General features: G+C 58.5%; 1 protein-coding gene and 1 long non-coding RNA gene across 2 annotated transcripts in view; one reads left to right on the top strand and one right to left on the bottom strand.

Annotated features, from left to right (window-relative positions):
* SHISAL1 (shisa like 1) overlaps window positions 1–21,951 on the bottom strand; it is a 129,768-nt gene that overhangs the window by 83,886 nt on the left and 23,931 nt on the right. The window lies entirely within an intron of this gene.
* On the top strand, window positions 304–10,443 carry LOC113602692 (uncharacterized). The gene is made up of 2 exons (XR_008288898.1): window positions 304–1,036; window positions 9,220–10,443. It is a non-coding gene; the product is annotated as an uncharacterized LOC113602692 (long non-coding RNA).

A 21,951-nucleotide genomic window follows, 5' to 3' on the forward strand; every position in this document is an offset into this window, starting at 1 on the left:
CCCTCCCTGACTTCAGACCCCATCAACTCGTGCTGGATTTGGCCTCAGCCCCCGCCCCCCCCCCCCAGCTGTCCCAGTCCCCCCTGTGCCCTTTCCACAAGGCAGCCAAGGGGATCCCGCCAAAGCACAACCCCAATCCTGCCTCCCGCCTGCCCCAAGCCCTCCCCTGGCCCCCCAACACCGTGGACACCCAGCCTTCTTGCACCCAGTGTCTCATAGCCAGCCACCGAGGACACACCGAAGGTCTCCCGTTTTCTCCACGACAGGTTTCTTTCAGGCTCCCGGGCCATTGCCTCTGTGCTGCCTCTTCTAGAACGCAAGTGACTTCTGCAGGAGCTGACACGTAAACAGTGCCCTGGAGACGACTGGCTCCGGCAACCCTTCCTAAAGCGACTGCCTGCGCCCCAAAAATGAGATCGGTGCTCCTTCGGGGATTAATTAATCAATACGTTCCACAGGTACTGATGGAGATTTTGCAGGTGCCAGGCACTGTCCTGGGTGCCCCGGGACACATCCGTGGACCCTGGGCACCTGCGGGCGAGTGGCGAGGATCTCACCGCGGCATCGCTTACCTGCCTCGGGGCTGTGGCCCTCCCCCACCTGGCTGCCCCCCTGGGCCGGGTCCCCCCACCCCGGCTGCCCACCCTGGCCTGTCCCCTTGCCTTCCGGATCAGGGCAGCCCGTGGACCAGGCACTCTGTCAGCCTGTCCAAATTTGAGTCACTTCTCTCTCGGGACAGCAGGGTGACCTTGCCTGTGGGCCCCGGGAGCTAAGAATAGCCCGGGGAGCTGAGAACCCGCCGTCGCCCCTCCCAGCCCTGTGTGCGGCCGGGGCGAAAGGACCCTGTCGCCCGCGGAGGGGACAGCTGCTCCCGGCATGTTTGGGCGCGCGGCTGAGCCCTGCCAGCTGTTCGGAAGAGGAGAGGAGCCAAAGGAAGGGGGGAGTTTCCGACTCCAAAAGTGCCGAGCCCACGCTTGGCCGCTGTGCCGCCTGGAGTACCGGGAAGGTGCCTGAGCCCTGGCTCTGCCTGTCATCGGTGAGTGACCTTTGGCAAGCCACCTCCGCCTCCCAGGTGAGGAAACGGCACCCTTGCTTCAGCCTGGGGAGCTGGTCCACGGCCCCTCCCTACCCTGCGCCTCCGAAGCACCTAGCAGGTGCCCGGTGTGGGTCTCGTGCGTCCTCGTGGAGGGGCGGGGTGCAGAGACTGGCACACAGGTGAGCTCCGCAGGGCCGGGCTGGCCGGGACAGGTCATGGCCATGCTCTGTGTCCCCGAGGGGCAGGGCTGGGGCCGGCAGGGAGACCGTGTGGGCCGATTGGGAAGAGTAACCCCAACCAGTGGAGCTGAGACGGTCCCGTCGGGTAGAGAGCTCCCCGTTTCTAGGGGCTACCAAGTGTTAGCTGGTCCTCTGCTCTTAAGGGGGATCGAAACAGTGACTCACACATATGTGGGCCGATGTCTCCTCGGGGGTTTCATGACGCTGGGGTTTATCTGGACCCGGGGCCAGTAGGGGCAGGCTGTGTAGACTGTTGGCTAAAAGCCGATGTGCATCTGCCAGGCTGCTCCCGGGCCCCCCTCCATGTTTCCACTGCCCCAACAGGCACGGGAAGGGAGACGGGACGGGACGGGATGACGGTGGCCCTGCAGACCCCCGTCCTGGCCCCCAGAGCTGGGCGGGGGGACGGACGCAAAGCCACGACCGCAGGCCAGGCGAACGTGGACGGGGTGGATCTGATCCCCAGATGTGGCCAGAGGCCCGTGGGCTCATCTCAGGAGCCAGAGAGGACGAGGCGAGGCCGTGACTGCAGCAAGAAAATGCTCCCCGTGCCGCTGGGCTCTGGGCGAGCGATTCACTGGCCAAATTCGCCCGGTCTCACAGAGGCGGAGCCTGAGGCTCCCAGAGGGTAGGCGAGAACTCCCCACGGTTGCGGGTGCGAGGCAGGTGGCAGCGGGGTGGGGTTGGTGGTGGGACCCGGGGGGCTGTGTTTCTCCTGTGGCTTCCTTGCTTGAGGGGGAAACATGCAGACCTCTGGCTCTGTTCAGGGCCCTCGGTCCCTGTCCGCCTCCGGAGGTCACGCAGCTGTGGCTCCCTGTCCTGCCCATCAGGCTGGGGGCGGGGCCTATGCCCGCCTGGGCCTGCATTCCGGGTCTCAGGGACCCTGAGGCGCCTCTGTCAACACGGAGACGCATGAGCTGAGCACGGAGAGGTTTAGACCGTGGGCAGGGCCTGGCGGGGTCCCCTCCCGGCCCCAAGTCTGGCCTCAGGGGCCTAACGAGGGACCCTCCGCTTGCAGCTAAATTCCTGTTGGTGGCGAGCTGGGGCGGCCCCGCCCCTCCCCTGCACTCCCTGTGCCTCCCGGCGGGTAGCAGGTGCTCGCTGGCTCCTGAGAACCCTCCGGGGCCACTCAGTGGTGGCCACAGGGCTCCTAAGGGTGCCTCTCGGCACGCAGAGAGCACCTGACCTGCGCGCAGCCCTCGCGTAGAACTCACGGCAGCCAGCGGGGCCACACGCTGATTGGAGACACGAGCCGGCCACAGGCTGGCTTGTCCAAGAAGGCCCAGCGGCCGTCGGGAGAACCAGCTTTCTAAGCCTCGGTGCAGGGCGCCTGGGGGGCTCAGCGGGTTAAGCATCTGACTTCGGCTCAGGTCATGACCTCATGGTTCGTGAGTTCGAGCCCCGCGTTGGGCTCCGTGCTGACAGCTCGGAGCCTGGAGCCTGCTTCAGATTATGTGTCTCCCTCTATCTGCCCCTCTCCTGCTTGTGCGCGCGCGCTCTCTCTCTCTCTCTCGCTCAAATATAAATAACCATTAAAGTAACCTTAAAAAATAAAATAAAATAAACCTCAGTGCAGTCACAGAGGCTTTTGGGTCATTTGAGGACCAGAGACTCACGCAGTCGAGATATTTGGGGCAGAGCTGTGACTCAAATGCCCCTCTGCTTCCCAGTCTACTCGCGGCCAGCAGCCCGAGGGACCCCTTCGCTCCCGGGTGCTCAGGCTCACCACGGCCCCATCCCAGCCAGAACCAAGGCAGGCTCGTAGCCTCCCTTCTCTGCAATACTCTCTCTCTCTCTCTTTTTAAATGTGTATTTATTTTATTTTTGAGAAACACAGAAAGAGAGAGAGAGAGACAGAGGCAGAGAGAGACAGAGAGAGAAAGAGAGAGAGAATTCCAAACAGGCTGTGCTAACAGCACAGAGCCCGAGGCAGGGCTCGTTCCTTCCCGGGTCTGTTTTTGCAGAAGCACCTCCCTGCCCATCTGGGCACTTGCTCCTTTGTCATGTTGTTACAAATACGCCCAAGTTCTGGAGGGGGGGGAATCCTGTATCTGCTGGCTCCCTGCTGTGCCTCGGGTGGGGGGGGGGGCCTGGCACACAGTAGGCCCTTAGCAAAGCTTTGCTGAACGCTCGGGGACATTTTACAGAAATGTTAGGCAGCTCGCCTGCTGCTCCCGACTGTGCCAGTGTTTTTAATATTTTTGTTCCATTTATCAGAAATCAAGCCTACGTCAAGCACGGCAATACATCTAAATTGGTTGATTAAAGCATCAGGAAGAAAAGTGGTGCTTTGCAGCAATTAAACCAAAGCCACGGGAAGATTTGGAAATATTGTGATCTCTTCTGCGGTTTTTCAAATAGGGTTTCTCTTCCTAGTGAGTCCGTGGTCTTTGTTTCATTATTTCTGGGGTTCCCACCCCCTCCTCCCCCGCCCAGGGTTGCGGGATACACTGTTACAGAAAGTGACTTTCTGTCGTGACCACGCAGCACTGTTTGCTTTTGCCGATTTGGGAGCCCAGGTTTATTGTGCAGCCAGGAAAGGCCTGGGGGCCTGGGTGTGACTCAGGGGTTGGGATTCAGAGGTTGAGGCTTCTCTCACCATCACATGGAGGGATCAAGGGGAACCAGCCTGGCTGGGCCAGAGGCTGCGTTACATGAGGCAACCCACGCACCTCTAAGACCTCCTTTCCTGTGCCTTTCTCATGTGTCCCTTTCCTCTACTCCACTGTCCTCCTTGCTGCTCCCGGGACATGTCTCGCACACGCCTGCCTCAGGGCCTTTGCACGGGCTGGTCCTGCTTACCAGCTAGTTCTGCTGTCCCCCAATATCTCCGCCCACCCCGGGCTCCTCCTCCCTTCCTGCCTTGGCTGACACACATGCCCTCCCTGAGGCCCCCTCCTCACCTGACACTTCCTACCTGCCTTCTCGGCTTTTCCCCCCCCCCGAGGGGTTTGCTGTCATCTGCTACATTGCATGCGTACTTGCTGCTTTGTGAGGCGGGAACAGGTTTAAGAGTTCTTGAGGAGGTGGGGGTTCAGATCTGAAGGCTGAGGGAGGCACCAGGGCCCCCTCCGGGTTTAACGGTGACTCCAGGTGGGGGTGGGGTGGGGGTGGGGCCACTTGCCCTGATGGAGAACCCAGGCGACACTTCGCTGACCAGCCGCTGGTGTCCACAGTGTCCCCATTGTCCTCCCCGCAGCTGGCCTGTCCCCAGCGCCCACCTGGCACTCAACCTGACCTCACTGATTCCATGGTTGGCCCAGTTTCCCGGACCCCCACCTGGAGTCACCGTTACGGGTTGAATTCGACCTCCAGAACCCACAGGTTGAAGTTCTAACGCCTCAGAATGTGCTACTTTGGAAATACGACTGTTGCACATAGAATTAATGACGGGACCACAAGGTCATTCTGGAGTCCGCCCTAATCCGAGAGGACCGATGTCCTTCTGAAGGGGAAATTTGGACCCAGACTCATTCACAGGGAGGTCACGTGAAGCCAGAGGCAGAGATCCGGGTGATGTGTCCACACACCAGGGAACTCCCCACATTGCCAGCAAACACCCCCCACCCCCTGCCTCCCCAGAAAGGGCGAGAAGCCCGGGCAGATTCTCCCGCTCAGCCTCAGAGGGAAGCAGCCTGCCCACACCTTGGCCTCAGACTTCCAGCTTCTAGAACCGTGAGAGCATAGCTTCCCGTTGTTTGGGGCCCCCTCCCCTTGCCCCGGCCGTGGTGCTCTGTCACAATGGACCCCGGGACACCAGCCACGTGGCCCCACTCACCCGCACGCCCCTTCCAGCCCCCCCCCCCGCCCGGAACCCCTCTCCAGGGCCACCCTCGCTCATCAAAGGAGTCAGTTCTCTGAGTCTCCGGTTCCTCGTCTGAGAAATTAGGATAAGAATACCCACCTCCCACGGCTGTCACGAGCCCTCAGCAGAAAACGCTGGAAAACACACCTGGCTCATCGTAGGGCTCAGTGACGGCTGGTGGCAGTGGTGTGCTGGTTATTTTTATTATTGGTGTATTAATAGCGTTCTTGTAATTAGCTGTCAGTTGCCGGGTCCGAGCCGGCCCTTGTGGGGATAAAAGTGCCTCGCGATTGGGTCTCTGCCGTCACTGCGTGTGGGGCAGGAAGCGGCCTGCCGGAGGGGGGAAGGGCTGTCATGCCATCATTTATTCAGACGGACCGTTGCCGCCTCTCTGTTCAGACACATCTGCCCCTAAGAGGGAGATGCCAGCAGCCAGCGCAAGGCAGCAAGATCAGGGCTCCGTCGAGGGGGCCCTGAGCCGGCCTGGGGACGGGGGTGGATGCAAGGAAGGCTTCACAGAGGAGGTGACTTTCGAAGGAGGCATAAAAGGAAAGGAATCCATGCACCTGGCCCCAGCACCTGCATCGACAGTCGTCCCGTGACCCTGCAGGAAAAAACACACCACTCACGCTTGTCTGTCCCCCAGGAGAGCTCAGGCCGTCGCCTTTGCAAAGTCCCACTGCCCCCAGGCCCTTCCCTCTAAGTCAGCCAAGGTAAGGACCGCAGGTTGCCCGCAAGGCCCTCCGGTGACTGGGTCACCTTCCAGCCAGTTCCAAGAAGGCTGCCTGCCTGAGGGTAAGAAGATGAAAACTCCGGACAAACGTCTAAAACATGTCACAGACTCCCTGCCCCGCTCTTTCAGTTGGGGGTGGGGGGGAAGGGGGACAAAAGGCCAAGCCAATCTTGCTGAGGACGCACACCCCGCCGGGGCCGAGCCCAGACCGTCCAATACCTTCCCGGTCCTTCCGCTCGATGTCGGCTCTGCGGCCGGCCACCTGCCTGTCCTTTTGAGCACCGAAATAGAGAGATAAATGGGGAAGCAGAGCCGGGCAGATGTCACCGTTTCTGAGAGCTGCTGCTCCCTTACCACCTGGGATTTTGTTTTCCCCCTTGGAAGCCAGAACATTCCAGCGGCGTGGAGTCTTTGCTGGCAGATTTAAGGCATCTTATAAACAGGCGCCTGAGGCGGACAAAGAGATACCTGTTTGCCGAGCGAGCACCTGTTCCGCTCGGGGAGCTGCCTCCTATGCTGTGGGTGTGGTTTCTTCTCTCTTCTCTACCCATTTTACAGATGTGGTTGAAGGTGCAGGGAGAGCCCCCTGCGCGGGGAGCCAAGAGGTGAAGTCAGGGCTCTGAACGCCAAAGCTTGCTGCAGACCGGGTCAGAGTAAGATTTCAGGGATGGGCAGCTTTGCCGGGGAGGTGGCTGGGCTGGCGGAGGCCGGGGAAGGGGGGGCGGGGGGCTTGGGTTAAAGAGAAAAGTTGCACCAGATGCTTGTTGCAAACAGCAAGGAAGATTTTATTCAAGACTATTATTGCTGCAAGGGTCAAGAGATTGAACTCCATTCCAAATACAGCAAAGACAGCTGGAGATTTACAGCCGTGGAGCAGAGCGGGGGGTCACCGGATGGAGAATTACTAAGAGGGGCTTGATTAGACATCAGGGAGAGGGGGATTCCTGCTAAACGGCCCCACAGAATTCTTCCTAGGGGCCGAGGACTTCGATACCGAGGGCGGGGGCTGAGGAACAGAGAGATCCTGGATAAAGCGGCTTAGCGAGATTTCTTTGCCGAAGCTGGACCCGGGCCCAGCGAGGCCTGGGACACTGGCGCCGCCTGGGGCACCTGCCTGCTCCCCAGGGGGCCACAGCGCAGTTGATGCTAAGCACTCTAGTGGCCACAGAGCTAAGCCCGGCTCATCCTGTTGATGATGGTGGTGGTGATGAAGACAAAGGAAGAGGAAGAAGAGGAGGAGGGGGGCAAGAATTAGGTCCCCCCACCCCAAGCCATGGCTCCCCGGCCTGACCACTGGGCTCTGCAAGGCTGACTGAAGGGGAGAGACCTCATCTACACCCCCATGAGCTGCACGGGGGTGTGTGCAAGGGGCCTGGGGCAGTCTGGTGATGACACACTTAAACGCTTTTCCTGTTTTGAAAAGAATTTCTCATGTCACCTCTCCCTGACCCTCTCATAGCTCTTAGAAGGCCCGGCGTCTATTCCCGTTCTGTGGATGCAGAAACTGAGGCGGGCAGGCTGAGAGAGGCCAAGGGGTCCTCCTGGGGCTCGCAGCCGGCAAGGAACTCGGGAGATGTGAGTCTGGGCCTGGGGACCGTGCGTCCAGCTCTCTGGCCACGAGTCCTCACCCGCAGTTGGGGGGGGTGGGGGTGGAGTGGGGGGGGCGGGGAAGGGAGTAGGACAGCTCAGGCCAAGGCTGGGAGGCGGGAAGGGACACGAACCCTTGGGGGGTTGGGTAGGAGCCAATGTTCGGGGAGCACAGAGCAGAACCGGGAAAGCTTTTTTCCTTTTTGGGAAAAGCGTCCCTGGGATGAGGCCAGGGCCACCCAGGTACACGAGCGACAGAGCCCTAAGTGTGATGGGAAATTCCTGCCCCTCCCTGCCCCCCGGCTGCGTGCCATAATTTGACCCTGACTGAGTTTCTCCATCTGTCAGGTGGGGCCCCTGATGCCGATTAGCTGAGAACCACAAAGGAGCAGCAGCCCGTGAAAGGGGCACAAAATCATGGCTCCTCCCCCGGGGCGATCGCCACCCCGCAGCCTGGGGGGCACCCCGAGCTCCGACACAGCAGGCCCGGCCGGTCACATGTCATTTGGCAACACAGTGCCAACGGGGACAGAGACAGATGGGCTTGCCGCTGTGGGTCCCCGCCCTGCGGGCTGTCCGGGCACGCTGTCGACACCGGGGACCCCAGGGGTGAGGCCTTCAGAACTGGGGCCAGTGTCCTTCACGGGCGCTTCTGCGTGACGAGGTGACAGGCTGGGGCTGCTCGCTCGGATGCAGGCAGGCGAGAACATGTGGGGGCCAGATTTGCGCCCCACCAGAAACCCCTCCAAGCTCCGTCGTGACTCAGTTCCGGGACAGCTGGGGGCTCGGGGTGTGGGGAAAGGTCAGCCCCACCCAGGCCCCAAACCAGAGGGGAGGGCGGCCCCGGCTCTTGGCTGGGCGTCCTGGGTGTTCAGATGTGTGGCCAGCCGCCCTCCGGCAGAGCGGGTGTGTTCCTCCAGGGCAGCGACAGTGCCTCGTGTCACCCAGGATTCGACCAGCGGTGAGTGGACCGGGGCTGCGGGCCGGTCGCTGTGGCTGCAAGACCACTAGGTGTCAGTTCTCTGTCCCTGAGCGGCCTCCAGGACTGGGCAGCTGGCCAGTGCCTGCAACCTGATGTAAGGCGACTGACCGCGTCGTGGCCCCTGCAGGCAGCTTCCGGGGAGTCCGGAACTTTCCCAGACCACTTTAGGAAGCCGTCGTGGCACGGCGGAAGGCCAACAGGCTCCGGAATGCGCCAGGCCTGGGTCCCAGGGCTGTCTCGGCACCTGGCTGGCTGTGTGGCCGAGGGAAAGTCAGGGTCTCTCCCAGCCTTGGTTTCCCTGTACGAGGCAGCGCTCTTGGTGGTGCTGGGAAGGGGCATTCTGTTTTGGCTTTTTTTTTTTGAAGTTTATTTATTTACTTTGAGAGACAGAGCGTGACGCACGCACGTGGTTGGGGGAGGGGCAAGAGAGAGGAAGAGAGAGAATCCCAAGCAGGCTCTGTGCTGTCAGCTCAATCCCAGGACCCTGGGGTCACGCCCTGAGCCGAAATCAAGACTCGGACACTTAACTGACCGAGCCCCCCGGGCTCCCCGAGGGGGGTGGCCGATCTCACAGGGGTTCCCGGGGTAGTGGTCCTGAGACTCATGAATTCTAGAATTCTAGAATTACGAGCAATCACCAGTGTGCTACCAGATTGATTGTGAACCTGGCCCTTCCTGTGTGGAGCCCTTGGACCTAAGTCCTAAGCCCTTGAGTCCTAAGCCCTCGGACCTCAGAACGTGACTGTATTTGGAGGCAGGGTCTCCAAAGGGGTCGTTAAGTTCAATGAGGTCATTAAGGAGGCCTTAATCCGATAGGACTTATGTCTTTATGAAAAGGGTTTAGGACGCAGACCCGCCCAGGGAGAGGATGGCCATCTGGAAGCCAAAGAGAGAGGCTCAGAAGAAGCCGGCCCTGCAGACACCTTGACCTTGGACTGCCTGCCTCCAGAGACAACAGATGACGGCTCTTCACCCAGAGGATCCCAAATGCTCAATGGCTCCCGGCATCCCTGACGGGGGCAAAGCCAGAGTTTGCTGCCCCCGGGCCGGGCGTCTGCCCCTGGGGGCCGTTTGCAAGGAAGCATCTGGGCACAGATGTTATTGTGGGCACAAATCATGGGCAGGAACGGCCAAGTGAGCTGTGCAGGTCCGCTCCACGGAGGCCCGGCCCCGATGGACCCTCTTTCTAGGCTGTCTGTGTGTTTCTCCTAGCACCTTAAGTGAGGCAGAGAGTTTTGTCTCTATTTCGCGAGGCTAAAGAGCAGGCCTGGGACCACTCAGCCAGAGGGCGGCAGTGCCTGGGGCGACCCCGAGAAGGAAATACACGGGGCACGGGGGCGGGGGTGGGGGTGGAGGGAGCCCAGCCCGGGGCACTGACGGGAGACAGGCGTCCCTGAGGGCGTCCATGCAGGTTAGGGCGGTGGGGTCACGGGAGCTCTCGAACACTCCTCACCCGCTGTTGTGCAGTGACCGCGTGCTCGAGGCGCGTGAGGCCTGGGGCAGCCCCAGCCCCCTGGAGGGGCCAGCCGCTGGGTCAGGGACACTGGCCCGGCTGGTGGGGAGGGTTCCCTGCGGAGCGGGCTGGGCTGGCGGCACCTGGACAGCACCCGGCGCTCTTCTAGGGCCTTCCGGAATCCTTCTCCGGCTCCTGCCTGGACCCCCTTCGGCCGACGCCGAGTCGGCCCTGCTCGGGGGGTGCTGGGGGACGCAGGGCCAGATGGTGGCCGGATTAGAAGACGGGTGGGTCCTAGAAGCCGGGGCAGAGGGCAGAGCATGGCCCAGAGGCTGCAGGCTGCGGAGCTCGTGGGGGGTGTCTCCAAAGACTGCTCAGGGGGCCCGGCCCCAGCTCACGGCCGCCTCTCCTCACCATCTGCCCGGCAATGCGACGGAAGGGGGACAGAGGAGAAACGAGGCAAGCCCCTGGCCCCTAAACCAGCTGAGCTGAGCCGTCGCAGGCGGGAGCTTTAGATTCCATGAGATTCTCCTGCTAAGCACCTGCGACGTGTGTGTGAACCTGGGAAGAACGAGTCTCTCAAATAAATAAATAAACTTTTTTTTTTTTTTTAAAGAATGACGCTCTTTAAAAAAAAAAAGAAATTTGGCAGTTTGGCCCAGGCGGACCCTCAAAAGGATGGCGTCTGTGAAAATGGAGCAAAGACAGAAGTGCTCCTGTCTCAAGCCTTTGCTCAGGCAGCTGGCGCGCCAGGGGCGCCCTCCCCAGGCCTGGGCCAGCTGGGCGTCTACACGGCTCCCCGCGGGTGTAGACCCAGCCTTCCCGGTGGATCACAGATCTGCAGGAAGGGACCTCGGGGTCTTCCTCTGGATCCAGCCCGAGGCTCTGATGCCTGGCTAAGCCTTCCCCGACCACCCCCTGCGGGGGCTCTTGGTGCTTCTGCACCTGATTCCCGTGCCTTGGCACGAGGTGGGAGTGCCACAGGAAACCGTGATCCCTGCCCGTCACCCAGATGGGAAACTGCGCCTCGGGAGGAGCCACCTGCACGGGGCCAGACGTGGAGCTGGCTCGTGCGGGGCCCCTCCCGGCTCCCCGGGTCTCAGCCCCGGCACGGGGGCCTGGGGACACTCTCCGGGAGCAGAAGCGGGTCCGAATCCGCGTGTGACCCAGCGGCTTGCAGGACTCGCTCCGCACTGAATGAGGGCGCAAAGGAACGGACCCCGGTTTTTGGGGAGCAGCGATAAAAATAAAAGGACAAAACCGACTCCTCCCCCAACCGCCACGGGTGGGGTTCTCCTGCCGCCGCGTCAGGGAGCCTCAAGTGCAGACTAGAGCCAGGCCCGCTCTCCACAGGCCACCGAGGCACAGGGAGGCTAAGGGACGCCCCGAGGTCACCCGGCCGAGCTGGGGCTGGCCCCCACGTGGACGCAGTCGCCAGCATCTCCTGGGGACCTCCCGTGACCCGCAGCACCCCTGCACCAGCAGACGGAAACTCCGTTGATGGACCAGGCAACCCGCAGCCTCAACGGGGAGACTTCGCTCCCGAGAGAGGCAGATGTCCCCCCCCCAAAGCCTCTTGCTGTGTGGTGCTGTCACACGGCCGAGGAAGCAGCTCAGGGAGGCGGGAGGCTTGGGCTCCAGCAATCACGTCACCGAGCATGGACCTACGCACACCCTGCACGCCAGACACGGTTGTACGCGTTTTGCACAAGTCACTGAATCCTTCCCCCAACCCCGGGACGGAAGGACAGCGAACGGACCCACCCTGCAGACGGGAGACCCAGCCCCAAGAGGCCGGGGGCGCCCCCCGCCCCCAGGATCAGGGAGAGGGAGGGGGCCACGCAGGTGGCACAGTGCTCCTCCCCTCCCCTCGGCTGTCTTGGGCATCTGTGACTCAGTTTCCCCACTGTGAAGGGTCTGGGGGGTCTGCAGCCGTCTCCGGTCTCTGGCACTCTGAGACCCCACCCCCAGCTCCTCCTCGCTGCTGGCCTCCGGCAGCCCCTCGCCCCCTCGTCACCTCACGCTGGACGCCCTCTCGGAGTGGAGTAGGCTGGGTTTGTGAACAGATTTTCGTGTTTAGAGCATTTTAGGCTCACAGCTAATGAAGCGGAAGGTACAGAGTTTCCTACATATCCCCGCCCCCGCCCCCGCCCATTATCGACACCCTGCACCAGAGGGGGACATCTGTCACCCGAAGCCCATCAGGGTTTGCTCTTGGTGCTGTTCCTGCCGTGGATGCAGACGAACGTACGACGACACGCGGCCACCATTACAGGGTCCCCAAGTCTCTCTGCCCCCAAATCCTCTGTGCTCTGCCTGTTCATCCCTCCTCCCCCATCACCCTGGCCTGACTGGTCTTTTTAGTGCGTCCATAGTTTTGCCTTTTCCAGAACGTCACAGACCTGGAATCACACAGTCTGTGGCCTCGTCAGACGGGCCCTCCCTGAGCAACATTGGCTGGGTTTTAATGGCACCTTGGCTGGGGGGGGGGGGGTGTTGCGAGCTTGCGTGCCCCCCACCCCCAATACCACCAACCACCCAAGACAGGATGCCCAAGGCCACTTGAGAAGATGGCTCACCTCCCACTTCCCCTACCCCGTCTAACGAACCCTACCCTCATTTTCTAGAAATAATAATGATCTGGGGTGCCGGGTGGTTCAGTTGGTTAAGCGTCCGACTCCAGCTCAGGTCATGATCTCATGGCTCGTGGGTTCGAGCCCCGCGTCGGGCTCTGCACGGACAGCTTGGAGCCTGGAGCCCGCTTGGGATCCTGTGTCTCCCTCCCTCTCTGCCCCTCCCTGCTTCTGCTCTCTCTCCCTCCCTCCTTCTCTCTCTCTCTCAAAAGTAAATAAACATTTAAAAATTAAAAAAAAAAAAGAAACGATAATGATGTTAGATTGCAAAAACGGCCATCTCTTCTCTCCCTGCCTCTTCCGTTGATCTGAGGCTGGGCTTGCCCTTGGGACTTGCTTTGGCCAAGGGGACACGAGCAAGGGCGGAGAAAACAGAGGCTTGGAAACCACACGTGCACTGGGGTTTGCCCTTGTGTCGTACTTGGGATGTTGAGAGCAGCAGGTGAATTGTCCCCAGCTCATTTGTTGGAGAGGCCATGTTGCGGGACGAAGGTGCCTGCGGACCACTGGTCAAGTGAGCGAGGCCACCCTAGGTCACTCTATCAGCAGTCAACCTGCCAGCTGACCGCAGGTGCGTGAGGGAGCCCAGCAGGAATGAGCTGAGCTGACCCAGACCCAGAACTTCTCAGCCAACCCCCAGAGTCATGAGCTAAGTTGTTTCCTTTTTTTCAGTTTTATTTATTTTGAGAGAGAGAGCGTGAGCAGGGGAGGGGCAGAGAGACAAGGAGAGAGAGAGAGAATCCGAAACCCTGTGGGCTCAGAGCCCTCTGCAGGGCTTGAACTCACGAACCACGAGATCACGACCTGAGCCAAAATCAAGAGCCCCACGCCTCACCGACTGAGCCACCCTGGTGCCCCCAGCGGTTGTTATTTTTAAGCCACAAAGATTTGGGGATGGTTTGTTACACAGCAGAAACTAACTGATACAGCCAGTAATATCTGATTTGAGAATTGGACACTGGGTATGGTATTCAAAACTTCTGGGTACCTGGGGAGTCGCTTTCAGCGCAGACTTGCCTGGAAATTGCTCTCCACGTCAAGAGCTCAGAGCGCAGTCCAGCCTCGTGTGCCCACGGCCAGCTGCCCGCCCCTGCGGGGCTGGGCCTCCCTGAGTTTCAGGACCTGTCCCCGGGCGGCTGTGCGCCCAGCCGCTCTGGCAGGCTGGGAACAGCGCCTCCCGCAGGTAAGCGGCCGGTGACGCCTTCACAGGGAGCCTCCCAGGTCGCTCCGCTCACCGCAGCCACCCCCTGCCACCCTGGCCACCCCCCGCTCTGCTGTCATTACTTTTCACGGCACTTGCGATCGCCTGGCATCTGGTGCCATGGCCGCCCCCCCTCCCCCCCACGCCACCTCTGCCGGGATGTCAATTCCACGAGGACAGGGATGCTTGTCTGTTTTGTTTCTCCGCCGTGTCCCCACTGTCTGGAAGAGTGCCTGGCATGTCATGGGTGCCCCGTGACTGTTGGGTAAATGAACCAGTAAAATAAGATGATTTTGAGCCTCACCCCATCTTTCCAGAAGGGCGGACAGAACCCTATTCTGCCAGTAGGAGAAACGGAGGCCCCCCCAAAGGAGCAGCTTGCCTGAGGTCACGTACAAGTAAGCGGCGAGGCAAGTTGGAGCCCAGAACCCAGCCGGCCAAGGCCAGGGACCCTCACGTGCGTGTTCAGCAAACGCTCGTGGAGCCCCGATCATGCGGCAGGCGCAGTGCTAGTCAGGGGGATATAGCAGTGAGCCAGCTCCTTGTGGAGTTTGCGGTCCCGGGGGAGATGAGGGGACACCAAACGGTCATCGCCGATAACGTACCGTCGCAAGCTGACGCGTGGGGAGCTTGACCCGAGCAAAGGACGTTCAAGCTGAGACCTAAATGGTGGGGAGAATCAACTGACCACACGGATGGGGGGTGGGGGGGAGAAAGAGCATTCTCAGGCTGCGGAACAGCTTGTGCAAAGGTCCTGGGCAGGACCTCGGGATGTATCTGAGGCAATGAAGGACTTTCAGGGTGGCCCAGAGGGAGGGGTGTTGGGTGGCCAAGAACGGGGCAAGAACCTGTGGGGCCTTGGTGGCCACACTGAGATATTTGGTCTTGACTGAGGGTAGCTGGGTCCCTTGAAAGTTTTATCTGGAGTGCGGTCACCAGGCCTGAGGCCCTTAGAGCTGGACACCAGGGGACTCTTTTGGGCCACTAGCTCTGGTCCCCTGGCAGCCCAGGTCCCGTCGGGCTTGCAGGACCTCGTAAGGAACACCCAAACCTGATGCCGTGGGCTCGTGCTGTGTGCATGACCCACGGATGCCTCCAGCACTGGGAACCAGTTTGCCGTGGTTCTGTGGCCAGAAACCGGCTGGAGGTGCCCTGAGTGAGGGCAGCAGCACACACAGTGTGCCTCGAAGGATGGCCTCGGGGGGAGTGACAGGCTTGGGGACACATTTCAGGGTCTCGGGGACGGCGGTGGGCCGGGGCGCCCACCCAGTGAGGGAAGCACATCTCTGGATCAATCACAAATACTCGCTAAGCTCCTGTCCTGGGCTGGAAAGGGTCCCCCCCAGATCCTTGTCTGCCTGGAACCTCAGAACATGACGTTATTTGAAGCTAGGCTATTTGCAGACGTGATTGGTTCAGATGGAGGGCCATCCTGGAGCAGGGTGGGCCCTAATCCGGTGACCGGTGTCCTTCTAAGAAGGCCCCTTGGAAAAGACCGACAAGGAAGAAAGCAGGGTCTGGAGGGATGTGGCCACAAGCCAGGGAGCACCGAGGATTGCCACGCAGAGCCAGAAGCGGGAAGAGGGGGGAGGAGTCTCCCCTAGAGCCTTCAGAGGGAGTGCGACCCTGCCGACACTTGGTTTGGGACTTCAGGCCTCCAGAGAGTACATTTCTGTTGCGTTACGCACCCCGCCCCCTTAGTCTGTGGTCATTTGGAACAGCATCCCCAGGACGCTGACACAGCATCCGGGTCTAGCCCGGGCCTCGAGGCGGGGGCAGGGGGGTGGGGGGGGGGGAAACACCTGGAATGTGCGAAGAATTTAGGGGGCTACCGGGCACCTGAGCGTGAATCACCTCCTGGTGGTGAGTTGGCCACTATATTACTCTCTGGGCTAGGAAGGGCCCTGCGGCAGAGGGGGTGGGGGGGGGTGCATCGGGTGACCTGGCTCAGCCAATCAGAGGCTCCCCTGGGACTCTACATCTGGGGCTCGTGGGGCGAAGAAGCAGGTGTCATGAGGGCACATTCTCGGGGGAGACCTGGCCACCCAGAGCCTGGCAGAGCTGGTGCTGAGCGCCCAGGTGGCCACCAGGCTGTTCTTGGCCTCTAGGCCTCTTCCTGGCCGGGCTCTGCCTTTCTCATTCTTAGACTCCCCGAACATGCCTCCTATAAAACACTTTTTGCAGCCAAAGGCCCTGACGGTCACTTACGGTGGTTGGGAAAGGGGCGGGACCCACTCAAGGGGAGCATCTGAGCCTCAGCAAAGGAGAGGACTTTCTCTTGCTGGCTGAAATGAGTGAGTCAGATGTCCGGTGACAGGCAGCTGCCCTTTCCCTGCGGCTCCTCCAGCCGCAAAGCCCCCAGGGAGCAGCAGCCCTGAGCCTGACCTCACGCTGGGCGCCGGGAGGTGGGGGTGGGGAATCGGACCGCCCCCGAGATGCTCTCGTCTGGGTAGGGGGAGACAGACGCAAGGGTGGCCCACCCAGCGTGCCGTCGAGTCAGGGGGGCAGTCGAGAGAAAAATGACCCCTTCTCAGCAGGAGGGGGAAGACTTAGGAAGGCTTCCTGGAGGAGACAGCCTTACAGTTTTGAGGGGTGAAGAGGAGTCTGTTGCATGGCTAGGGTCTGGGGCAGGCAGTGGGTAGGGGCTAGGAGCTTGGCTGTGGAGCCGGAAGCTGCTGGGGCTTTGAGAGAACCCGAATCTGGTGTCTGAGACCCTGGCCCAGTCACCTCCCCACATGACCCCGTGGACCCCCTCCTCCGGCCCCTCCCCTCTGCCCGAACCCATCCACAGCCCCCCCAGAAAATCTTCCTCTGAGACCAACGAAGGGCTCCCAGGAGGGCAGTTTCCCCACACTCTGCCACCAGCAGGCTCTCCCAGAAGTGCGTCCGTCCCACAGCCCCTTGCCCTACGGGGACCTTAGTCCCACTGTCACAGGGGTGTGGCAGCTTGCTGGGCCAGCTCTCTTCCGTGTGGTGTGAAAAGGGGAAGTGGGCAGCCGGGAAGGGGCTGGCCGGGTAGGGGCGGGGGTGCTCCAGTGGGGGGTGCAAGAACTTGTCGGGTCGTTGGTCTATATCCTGTGCCCCCCCAAGGGCCAAGGGACGCCGGGTCATAACAAGCTGTGTGTATCTTTAGTTTCCTCTAAACCGCTATGAACACCTCTCTCCACGGCAGCCCCCCCCCCCCCCCGCCCCCGCCGCCGCCACCCTGCCGGGAGGCAGGCTTACCTCTGGCCCTCGCCTGCTCTGACCCTAGAAAGGGGAGGGGTGTGGGGATGTGGCCTGGCCAGGACTGAATGAGAGCCGGGGACAGCCAGGGGCCCAGGAAATGGTCTGGGGAACAGCTCTGGGACTCAACCAGTGACCCAGTCAGACCTGGGCACAGGCATGCCAGCTGCTGGTGGAACAGATGGCCTGGGGCCTGGGACGCACCTTCTGTGGAAACCCAGCCTCACTGCCCGCTGGAGCCCAGCTGGGTACGGAGCGGCAGGTCCCAGATGCCCTCGGACGCAGGAGACACCTGTCCCCCCACGGCTGATTATTAGCCAAATTCACATTTCTTTAGTGAATTCATTCCCCCAGTGACCTGAGACCATCTCGGTGCTGGGCAGCATGGGAGACCAGCAGACGAAGCCCTGGCCGTCGGGGGACGTGGACAAGGACGTGGATGGTGGCCACAGAGTGGTCGGGGCGATAATGTGGGGGGACACAGGGTGGTTTGGGAGCCCAGCCTGTCTGAGTCCGGGAGGGAGCAGACACCAGCCTGGCCTTGGTGAGTATATGCTCGGCGTCCCAAGGGACAGACTCTGCATTCGGCGTTGACTCCCCTGCCCTCAAATACATCACCGCATCTCTCTGGATCCAGCTATAGCTGCCATCTCTCCTGCCACCAGCATTGCCTCCTGCCTGCCCTCCTTCCTGCTCTAACGAGGAGAAAGGTGAGATCACATGCAGGAAGCATCCGCTTCAGGGCATGGGAGCGCTCCCGTGGCAGCCAAGACGAAGTGGCCAATGTCCCAGAGAAGAGAGAAGCTCATTTACGTGAGGCGGAACGTCTCCCCCGTTTGTCTCCCGAGACACCTGCCCATTTGCAGGTGGTCGTTCCAAGAGGCCGAGGAACCAGGCATCTCTTGGAACTTTTGGAAACTTCACGGGCCTGGGAGAGGAAATGTGGAATGGAGGGCATTCGGGACTTGAGGGTCTGGATTCCAGGAGAGGAAAAGCACAGAGGGGTGCCCTCTCCGTCCCCCCTTGGACAAACCTGCCATTTCCTTTAGCAGAATGAGCCCAGCAGAAAGCGGCGGCCAACAGACTGAAAATCTTAGCAGAACTTTCCGCCGTTTGAAGAGGTGGGGTATTGGAGTTCAGGGACTGCCAAGGAGGGGGGACGCCGTAATCTCAGTTGGACCCTGAAGTTAGTTAACCCGGAGGAGTAAAGGTAAGTCAGAGGTGAAGGGAGCCCAGGACAGACTTCGGGTGATCTGTCATCGAAATGCTTTCAGAAGCCAAAGTAAACCCTCTTGAAAGGATTATGACATTGTGCTTGCGGGGCTGAAAGAAAATCAATGCCAACCTAGAATTATTTACCTACAAGTACATCTATAGTGCTCAACATCCACTGAAAAATCCCCAGGCTTGAAGCGACTGGAGGAGGAGGAAAACAAACAAAACAAAACAAAACAAAACAAAACAAGACAAAACAGACAAACTAAACGACCTCCTAGAGATCCAAATGTTGGAGCCATCGGATGTGGACGGTAACATTATTTGTGATTAGTATGTTCCAGAAAGTGGAGGACAATGCGATGGATTTCAGCCCCAAGCTGGAGTACGCAGGAAAAGAAGCAAATGGAAAGTCTGGACCTGAACGGGACAATAACTGAAAGCAAGACTCGAAAGATGGAGTTGAGGGTAACGTAGGCTGGGCTGGATGCAAGAGGAATGAACTGGAAAAGAAGCAACGTGGAGATATCTGTGGTGAGGCACAGAGTCACAAAAGAAGGAAGAATACCGGGGCACCCGGGTTGCGGGGGGGGGGGGGTGGTGCTCAGTCGGTTGAGCAGCTGACCCTTATTTTCAGCTCAGGTCACGATCCCAGGGTCGTGGGATCGAGCCCCATGTCAGACTCTGTGCTGAGCACGGAGCCTGCCTGGGATTGTCTCTTTCTCTCCCTCTGCCCCTCTCCCCCTGATCACGTGCGCACACACTCTCTCTCTCTTTCAAATTAAAAAAAAAAAAAAAGTGAACGATACAGAAAAGCTAGTAAAGGGCCTGCGGATCAGTTAAAAGATCCAACGGGCATATAACTGGGGTCCCAGGAGGGGAATTGGGAGTGAATCAGGCAGAAACAATATTTGGGAAAATACTTCCTTTTTTTTTTAATGTTTATTTATTTTTGAGAGAGGGAGGGAGACAGAACATGAGTGGGACAAGGGCAGAGAGAGAGGGAGACACAGAATCCGAAGCAGGCTCCAGGCTCCAAGCTGTCAGCACAGAGCCCGACGCGGGCCTCGAACCCACAGACCGAAAGCTCATGACCTGAGCCGAAGTCAGACGCTCAACCGACTGAGCCACCCAGGCGCCCCTGGGAAAGTACTTTCTAAGGAGCTCCCAAATCTGACAAAAACACACCACACCAAGATTCAAGGAGCTTAATGAACCCGCCCCCCTGAAACCACAACATAGCAAAAAGGCCAAAAACCAAAGACAAAGAGAAAGTCTTCTGAGCACCAGAGGGGAAAAGACATGCTACCTTCACCGGAACAACGTTAGGACTGGCAGGTGGCTTCTCAACAAAAATGATGCCACCCACGAGACCCGAGATGGGCATCGTGAAGGGACTAGGGGACAAGAACCATCGACCTGGAACTTTAGGAGAATATCCTTAGGAGAATATCCTTCAAAAAAACCATCGAGCTGGAACTTTACCGCTCAGGAGAATATCCTTCAAAAATAAAAGTGAGGGGTGCCTGGGTGGCGCAGTCGGTTAAGCGTCCAACTTCAGCCAGGTCACGATCTCACGGTCCGTGGGTTCGAGCCCTGTGTCAGGCTCTGGGCTGATGGCTCGGAGCCTGGAGCTTGTTTCCGATTCTGTGTCTCCCTCTCTCTCTGCCCCTCCCCCGTTCATGCTCTGTCTCTCTCTGTCCCAAAAATAAATAAACGTTGAAAAAAAAAATTAAAAAAAAAAAGTGAAATGAAGGCATTTTCAGACAAATGGAGCTTAGAGAACTTATGTCTCGTAGCCCCCCCAAGAAAGCAAATCCTATAAAAGAAGCTCTCCAGGCAGAAGGCAATTAACGGCAGGCATACTGACAAGGAAACTTACTAGTAGAGGGAGGGGGGAGACCACGCACAAGGGTTAACACAGAACGTGTGGGTGGAGCAAGTGGGGGACACACACGGAGGGGGCGGGTCCAGTGAAAATGCCCTGAGGCCCTCGCCATTTTGCATTTTCTAGGAAGTGGTAAGAACAGTACCTTTGGTTAGGCTGCAACAAGTCAAAGACCCTGGAGGTAACCACTAACAGACGACTTTAACGACGTACAACCAACGAGCTAATGGAAAAGGGAAAATGGGACCAAAAAGGTTTCAGTCGTCCAAAAGAAAGAAAGCGAGGGAGTAAAAGAACACAGGATGGGCGGAATACATAGGAAATAAATACTTTTATGAAAAGACAGCTCACAGTTCTAAAAAATTTTCTTAACATTTATTCATTTTTTGAAAGACAGAGTGCACGCAGGGGAGAGGCAGAGACAAGAGGGAGACACAGAATCGGAAGCGGGCTCCCAGCTCCGAGCTGTGAGCGCAGAGCCCGATGCGAGGCTCAGACCCATGAGCAGCGAGATCATGACCTGAGCTGAAGCCGGTCGCCTGACCCCAGGGCCCCGGACATTATCTCACAATTGTAACTGGTTCAGTTTTAACCCAGCTGTGTGCCACTTGGAAGAGAGATCTTAAATACGAGGCTGCCTAGGAGGGGCTGAAAGCGAAGGGGCGAAAGAAAAGGTTGTGAAAGTCTAATCAGAAGAGAGTGTGTTTAGCTACATAATGTCAGGCAGAGTAGACTTTAGGGCAAAATTCCCAAGTAGACATACAGAGGGACAATTCACCGCACAGATCAGTAATGAGAGAAGGCCAATTAACTAAGAAGATAAAACAATTCTACATGGGTACAGACTTCCCAACACAACCTCAAAATAAACAAAGCAGGGGCGCCTGGTGGCTCAGCTGGTCAGGGGTCTCACTTCGGCTCAGGTCATGATCTCACGGTGCATGAGTTCGAGGCCCGCGTTGGGCTCTGTGCCCATGGTGTGGAGCCTGGAGCCTGCTTCCGATTCTGTGTCTCCCTCTCTCTATGCCCCTCCCCTGTTCATGCTCTGTCTCTCTCTGTCTCAAAAATAATAAACGTTAAAAAAAATTTTTTTAATAAATACCCTTCCAAATAGCCAATGGGTTGGACGATGAAAATCAGAAAATGTTTTGAAATAAACACTGATAAAAAATGGATCCCCTAAATATGGGATGCCGCTAAAGCAGGGCTTAGAGGGAAAACTATCGTCTCAAAACTTGTCGTTTGGGGGAAAAAAGACAGAAAAGAAATGATCTAAGTACACATCGTGAGAGGCAAAGAAACCCAAACAAACAAGCAAACAAAAACAAAGGAAACTCAAAGAAATGGAAAGGAAAGAAGTAAGAGAGGGACCTCAAAATAATAGCATAGACAATAAATACACCTCTTCCTGCCAGTAAATTAAAATTTCCAGCTGAAACGGACAGACCCTTAGAAAAACAAACTGACCAAAACTGACCAAGAAGAAATAGGAAGTTTGAATAGTCCTATATTTATTTTAAAATGTAATCAGTCACTTAAACCTTCCCACAAAGAAATCTTCAGTCCAGATGGCCTCCCTGATGAATTCTTTCAAACACTCAAGGAAGAAGTAACACCAATCAGAAACGACTTACGCACAGAATGAAAAAGTGGGACTATTTCTCTACCTGTTCTAGAGTCAGAGCAGAGCCCTCATCCTTAAATCCAGAGAGGACATTACAAGAGAAGGGGTAGAATGCATTTCCCAAAGGCAACATCCCACTGTGTTTACCCCACCCCCAGACTCCTCTTACAAGGGGATGGACATTCTCACGCTGGGGGACTTCCCTTACCACTGGAGAGCTGTAGAAGTGATGTCATGTGATTTCCCAGGCTGGTCTACAAAGGACAAAACAATATGGTGTATGCCTCTCTGCCTCTCTCTCTGTCTCTCTTTCCCTCCCTCCCTCTTGAG

This window comes from Acinonyx jubatus, chromosome B4, assembly GCF_027475565.1.
Source record: "Acinonyx jubatus isolate Ajub_Pintada_27869175 chromosome B4, VMU_Ajub_asm_v1.0, whole genome shotgun sequence".
Lineage (NCBI taxonomy): Eukaryota > Metazoa > Chordata > Mammalia > Carnivora > Felidae > Acinonyx > Acinonyx jubatus.